Source organism: Poecilia reticulata, linkage group LG14 (assembly GCF_000633615.1).
Source record: "Poecilia reticulata strain Guanapo linkage group LG14, Guppy_female_1.0+MT, whole genome shotgun sequence".
NCBI lineage: Eukaryota > Metazoa > Chordata > Actinopteri > Cyprinodontiformes > Poeciliidae > Poecilia > Poecilia reticulata.
Genome location: NC_024344.1, coordinates 26,835,870 through 26,843,610, shown reverse-complemented (window position 1 = coordinate 26,843,610; position 7,741 = coordinate 26,835,870).

The following is a 7,741-nucleotide window of genomic DNA, read 5'->3' as shown; positions in this document are numbered from 1 at the left end:
CTTCGACATAAGGACGGAAATGTTCCAATGCCCAGATAACAGCCAGACATTCTTTTTCTGGAGTTGAATAGGGCTTTTCTGACTTATGCAGTGAATGGCTAGCAAAGGCCACAGCTACATCTCTGCCGTTCTCATCCCTCTGCATTAATGCTGCTCCAAGTCCAGCATCACATGCATCAGTGTGGATGAAGAACGGACACATAAAATCCGGGAATTTCAGCACTGGTGCCGAAGTTATGGAATGTTTTAGAAAGTCGACAGCTGCTTAGCACTCATCGGTCCAGTTGAGAGTGAAGAGTGGCTCTGCATGACTTGCATAATCCTGTACAAAGTGGCGGTAGTAGCCTGTTAAGCCAAGAAACTGTCGCACCTGCTTTGTCATGGTTGGCACTTTAAACTCAGTCACAGCTCTCACCTTGTCAGGGTCAGGATGAATGCCAGATGGTGTGACACGTTAGCCGGGGAAGGTGAGTTCCAAAAGGCAGAATTGACATTTGCTCAGTTTCAATGAGAGGCCAGCAGATTTAAGCCTGTCAAGGACCTCCTCTAGGTCAAGTAGATGCTGCTCAAAAGTTGGTGATGCGACAACAATATCATCCAGATACACTGCACACGACTTATAAATCAGGCCAGCTAGACATTGTTCATAAGTCGCTGAAAGGTCGCAGGAGCATTACATAGACCAAAAGGAAGGACCTTGAASTGAAACAGGYCACAATGCGTGAKGAAAGCAGTCTTAGGTTTAGCCTGTTCGCCAATGGGGACCTGCCGGTAACCTCGAGCAAGATCTAATGTCAGGAACTTTCCTCTTGAGAAAAAGTCCAATGACTCATCCACTCGTGGTAGTGGGTAAGAGTCTTTCACAGTCAGCTGATTCAAACCCCGRAAGTCAACACAAAACCGTGGTTCACGGGGTGGTTTGGTCACAATGACCACAGGAGCCGCCCATGGTCCAGACGCAGGTTCAATGATGTCATCCTTTAACATCTTTTGTACTTGCTCTTCAACGACTTGCTTTTTAGCTGGGGAGGTGCGATAGGGCGGTAAGTTAACTGGCTTTGCATCCCCAGTGACAATGACATGTTCTGTCAAAGAAGTGCGACCTAGATGACCATCAAACAGATCACTGTAGTTATCTATCAACTTTAACAGTCCATTTTCTTCCTCAGGATTCAAGTTAGCTTCTTCAACTTTTTCCTTAAGTGAGAGCTGTGGAGTGTTCTGTAGAGTCATCGTTCCACACTCAAGATCAGCCTCCACAAAATCATTTTCACAGGGTTCATTCAGAAATGGGGAATTGTCATCCACAATTACTGTTCTGGTTGGAACATGCATTGTTAGTGAAGTGCGAGTCATAAAGTCCATTCCAAGAACTAAGGGGGATGAGAGGTCCTGCACCATCACAAATCGTTGATARACTGACTTGCCCATAAATCCAATGGTCAACCAGGTTACTCCTAATGGATTGCAGTCGGTGCCGTTGGCCAGTCTTATGGGTGGGGAATGCCACTGATTCTTTAACGAGATATTTTGGGTCTTTTCGGGTATCAGGTCTGCGTTTACTGCTGAAAGTGACACACCTGTATCAAGTGTGGCCTCCAGAGCTGTTCCTTTAAAGTTCACTCTAACTCTGAAAGGGAGGTTCCAAGATGATTGTGAAGCTCCATCTTCAACGTGATTGAGCATAGGTGGTGAACTTGGAACTGACACAGGCAATGAGGGCRGAGTTRCTGACTGGGAGGAGGGTTGGCCCTGTGAAAAACTCTCCCCCCTCTKAAGTTTTCCTGCTTTCTACTCACTGGTTGTGTTTCTCTCATCATGTTAGCACTTTCTGGTTCTGCAGGTGSAGTTTGGGGATGCTCTCTAGCAGGTCTTGCAGACTGTCGAGTTCCCTGATACTCAGTGGAACAGTTTGGGCATGTGCGGGATGTAACACCAGCATGGAACATCTAAAACAGTAGGGACCACCATCATTTTTATTTTTCATCTGGACCCTTGATGGCTGTGACAGGCTGGTGCCGAGAACAGAATGGAGCTCATGGGCACACAGCACCAAATCCATTACTGACCTGACAGGTGTTCCATATAGTGCCACTCTGTACTTCTCTACTGCATGTTTACAGATAAGGTCAATCTGCTCCTGCTCAGGCGGAGGGTTCCTCAGTCTTTTGAACTCACTGACCATATGGGCCACAAATGTAGGGGGAGGTTCTTTGGGGTCCTGGAAACTGTCTAAGATACCCCTCATAATATTCTCCTGGTTGTCAGCAGGTAAGAACACAGTTCTGAAAAGTCCACAAAATTCAGCCCACGTACAGACATGAGAGCTGAGAACATTAAACCACTTCCTTGGTGCCTTAGCTAGAAAATGTGGTAGTTCTCTGAGAATCTGTGTGTCTGTTAAGTCTAAAGAAGTCTTGTAAGCATTGACAGACTGCAGCCATTCCTCTGGGTGAAGACCACCATCATTAGTGAACACAGGGGGCTSCAATTTTGTTTGGTGCAACGCGGCAGCGAGCACTCTGGTAGTATTAATTAACTCCAGCGAATCCGAATGGGTCTGAGACGAAGTCCTTGTGGTCTGAGTCGCATTGCTCTTTTCTYYTSGCATGTAGACTAGGCACATATGGAGTAGATGACGCTTGAGGAAAAGGCTGAGTAATCTGAGTAGCTGGGACTTTAGGGACAGTTTTAGTTTGTTGAGTCCAACGTTCGAAAATATTTTTCTGGAGATCCAATGAATCATGTAAACATTGTTGAAGCATGTCCACCTCTTCTTTTAGACTTTGTACTYTGAGTTCTAGGTCAGGGGTTTTGCGCCTGACGGTATTTTGGTTTGGGAGCAACCTAAAGTCCAAATCATCATACAGGTCAGCCAAGTCAGGATGAGTAGCCATCATGCACACTTATGTGAACCCGAGTCCGTGCAATGCAAGTTGTGCTAGGATGAATTCAGTTCTGTCTTTTCCTTTTATTATTTTTATTTTTATTTTTTTCAAGTACTCACAGCTTTAGTTCGTATTTTCTCTGATGGACTTAAAGGCTTGTAGCCCTGATCCGGTACAGAGTTGAGTCCTGTAAGAAATTTCCGAAGGGAATGTTGAGAAAAAAAAGGTCTGCCACGCGCTTAGCCGATGAGGGGTTTTCCGCTTCGCTTCGCCGTGCACACAGGCACATTCAGAAATTATAAAGCAAAATCTATCTCACGTCTAGGCGGTGCAGTTGTTCCAAGTCGTCACGGTAAAGGGTTTAAACCTGGGATCGTGTTATATTCCAAAAACGGCGTTGAAGACTCCGCTCGTTGACGTTGAAAAACTCCGAAGTCCGCGCCTGGCCTAGCTTGGTTCGTTCCCACGAGTTATGGCGGCGGACGTCCACTATACTGCAAAGTACTTCTTCCACGTTTCAAATATTAGCTGGTGGAAGACACTGCATTCTGAGGTCCAAGAGAAATTGTTCGGGTGCCATTTGTAACGCTTCAGGTTGTGTTTAAGGGAGGAGAGGAGGCGGTAGACTCGACTGGACGGTTAGAAACTCACAACTACACTGGTACTGAGAATTCCCCAGTGTTGTCCTTTAATAAAACACTCTTCACCAACCTTATAAGCCCGGTTGAACAGCTGCTATACATTCACACATGAAATAAGCAGAGTTCAAAGCAACCCGTAACGTCCAACCAACGTAAGAGAGTTATATGTCCGTCTCAGTCCAGGTATTGTAACAATTTGTAACGACTGTTACTGTATCCAACTGTAGCAGGTTTCTCAGACGTTCTCTAAAAAGAAACAGCGACGCATACATGACGTCATCTGAGATAATAGAATGTCTTAAAGAGATACTACACAATTACGACTTACAAAGTCAAAGAACTTGGCATACTTTGACAGGCTCTGCAGTTTTGCGTCATGAAAATGTTGCAACATTTCACTGAATTTTGCGCAATCCACCAAACCGAGGAAAGCAAGTTCATCGAAATGATCAAACATAGCCTTCATTTGATTGCTGATGTTGTCAAGAATGTTAAACAACAGGAGTCTCCATTCATCTCTAACCGACTGTCTGTCTCCACACTCTTGTTGCACACTTGCTCACCGTGATCTATGTGCCCACTGGTGGCGAACCATTGTCACTGCATTACAGCGCCTCTCAGCTAGAGAAGTGCAGCCAGCACAAGAAAAATGAAAGCAAATAAACAAAAAAGAAAAGGAAGGGGGTGTCATTACTTCTGATGTCCATTCTGTCACACTCTGTCAAAGCAAGTGCGCCGCATTTCTGCTCAAATCGGTCGTAGAAACCATCAAACTCCAGTTTTATGTGCTCGATCACTGAAACTGTGTCGCGGATGCGTGCAAGACAGTATTCAATGTCCATCACTTTGTTTTGCAGCACTCTGAAAAGTGCGTCGGTTTCATTGAAAATCCCCTCATATGCAGTAATCAAGCATGTCGATGCTTTTGTGAGCCACCGATCGTATCCTGCTGCCATCATCAGCGTGTCATTATCCCAGCTGTCGGGATTTTCCATAGTGATATGAAATACAGCACACAGATCATTTTGGTACATGCTTATTGTCTGCAACAGCCTAGAATTAGAATTCCTCCTTGTGGGCGCTGCTCTGGGTGAACGGCGCTTAACAACACTATCCAATAAGTGAATGCGCTTTGTGGACTTGCTGAAAAACGTCCCTAGTCCCTCAGCCGTTTTAAAAACGCGCGGCACACTGGCATGCACTTCGACGAATGCAATAGAACCAGGTTCAGCTTGGGTGCGTAACAGTGGGTAAACATGGCCTCGGGCACCTTTTCTTTAATTTTGGCCTGCACCCCATTAAGTTCTGATGCCATGACAGTTGCCCCATCATATGTCTGAGCTACAAGCTTACCAACCCAACCATATTTCTCCAACACTCTCAGTACATACTTCGCTATGGCAGGAGCACGTCTGTCCGCACTCACATCATTGAAGCCCAAAAATGCCTCATTCACCTCAAAACCTGCTTCAGTTTTGGCCACGTAGCACAATATAACAGAGATCTGAGCTTAGCCTGTAACATCGGTGGTCTCATCTACTTCTACACCTACAAATGGGGCTGCATTGATGTCCTTTTTAATATAATTTCTAATGACATCAGCGACTGCTTCAATTAAATCATTCTGTATTCTGTTAGACAAGCCAGAAAATACAGTAGATGTCTCCAAATGTCTTGCTAGCCTGTCATCTTTCTCAGCAAAGACATGTAAAAGTTCAACATAGTTGCCACGATTAGCAGAGTCCATGCTCTCATCATTTCCACGAAACGCTAGTTACTGTTTGGCGAGGAAGCAAGTTGCATTGATTGATCTCTCGGTTCTCCTTTATCTTAACATTGTGGATATAGATGTCGAGTTTCCGCTGTTCGTCCAAAGCCAAGTCTATCCTCGACGTCCCAAAAGTTTTCAGTGCGATCTGGCTTTGAATGTGAGCGGTCGACCGCTCATGTTTAGAGAGGCTTCTTTGCAAATTCTTCAAGTCGCAAAATCCCGCCTGGGTCCACACAGTCCCACAAGTGGAAAAAAGAAGGTAAGGGAAGCAGGAAAGGCGATTTCTGACAGAACATCCACTGAGCCAATCTTTTTTTGTGTACCATTCCATTTGAAAAGAGCGAGTACCTTTCTGTTTCATACATTGAAGCAGGCCTTTCAGCTCCGGTGTTCTTCTTCCTTTACTTATTATTTCCTGTTTAGCTTGAAAGTCCACTTTAGAAAACTCTTTAAGTTTAGAGATGTAATCATCCATGCTGACTTGACAACAGGTGATAAAACGATAAATCTGTCCTGCACTTGACTTATTCTGTATCGCTAGCTCGCTATTTCTTACTCTGCAGTAATGGAAACAATGTCTGGGATCATGAGCGCCCCCTGCTATGAGGCAAGAACACTGCCTGCCTCACCTCGAATTTACTCTCTGCCGTTTCTAATCGCTCTTTAGCACATGAAACACGTTACACAGACTATAGTTTGTGACAAAAAACAAGTACATTATATGAATAAGCTAAATTATGTAAAATCTCTTCATGTATTAAATGTTTTTTAACCTTTTTTTTGACGACGTACAGACAGGACGAACATGCTCTCATAGAATGGCAGTTAGCGAGAGGTTGCGCAATCCTAGGGGAGGCTGAGCTCGCTGCTGCCTCACCGGCTTCGCTTGCGAGCCTTTGAATGAGAAAATACAAAAATTCAGCGATTTTAAAGAAAAAAACAATCAAAATTGGTTAAGCTAAATTAAAATTAAATATTTTATAGTATAAAGCACTGTGTGAATATGGTAATTGTTAGGTATTTTCTTAAACCTACATGAAAAAAGAGAACCACAGACAACGTATATGAGTTTTTAACCAAACCTCTGCAGAAGGAGAAGGCACAGTGAACTGCTCCTCCAAGCTGCTCACCATGTGTTCTGAAAACCTTCAGTTTGTTTGTCTCTTTTATTAGCAGGGGAGAGAAAGGTGTGAACAGGAATGGAGGGGGTGAAATCAACATCCTATCTTCACAGTAGGATGTGAATTCAGACAGAGAGGAGACACAGAAACTAAATTAACACATAGATAGGTTTTACAGCTAGACTATCCCAGGAAGATCTAAGTCACCATCTGTACAAACATGCTTGATTAAGGAAGATTTAATTTTGTCTCAAGTTTCAACAAATTTGAACACTAAACCTCTAAATAAAAACTAGTAACATAAAATTACAAATTTATTGTTATTGTTTATTTTTTGAAATGTATGTATTTATTTGTTTATTTTATTTTTTTGCTTAGCAAATTTCTTAATCTGGAACCTAAATCCAAATTTCGTTCCACAAACTAGCAAGGTGGTATGACAAAAAAAAAAAAAAAATCCTTGAAACCTTGAAGTTAGAAAAACTGTTTCTATTTATTTTTCGTAATTGTTCTCACTATTGCGGAAAAAGCCTCCTGGCCTCTAAACACAGAAATGCTTCGGCTGCAGAGAAAACTTCTGACCTTAACTTTACCAGGCTTCCCCAGTGCTGGACTAAATGCCCCGTTCGCTACAGGCAGCTTAAGTTGGTTCCACCGACAGATATTAGGAATGTCTGTCATTATATCAGCCCTGTGACAGACTGGCGACCTGTTCAGGGTGACCCCGCCTCTCGCCCAGTACGCTAGCTGGAGATAGACACTAGCAACCCTCCCGACCCCACTGAGGGACAAGGGTGTAAGAAAATGGATGGATGGATGTCTTGATATCAGACATCCTGACACACTTTCTCTTTATTTGCAGGTAGCTAGCCAGCCATATGGATTTCACATTAATTTAGCTCAAACAATATTCAAATTGTTTCACAAATTAATCATTAAAATATCAATCAGTACTATTTTTTCAGTGAACATAGAAGCTATGGATATATACTCAGGGGTGAAAGTAGTTTTAAATTCTTGGGGGTACTATGACAATTTATAATATATATTATAAAAATTATGATTTATTATTATAAAAATATAAATTATATATATATATATATATAAAAATTCCCTTCTCACCCTCCGCGGGTGGTCTGTTTCATCCTCTGAGCTCTGGTCCTCTACCAGAGGCCTGGGAACTTGAGGGTTCTGCAGTATCTTGGCTGTGCCTAGAACTGCACATTTCTGGACTGAGATGTCTGATGTTGTTCCTGGGATCTGTTTGAGCCACTGCTCCAGTTTGGGGGTGACTGCCCCAAGGGCCCCGATGACCACAGG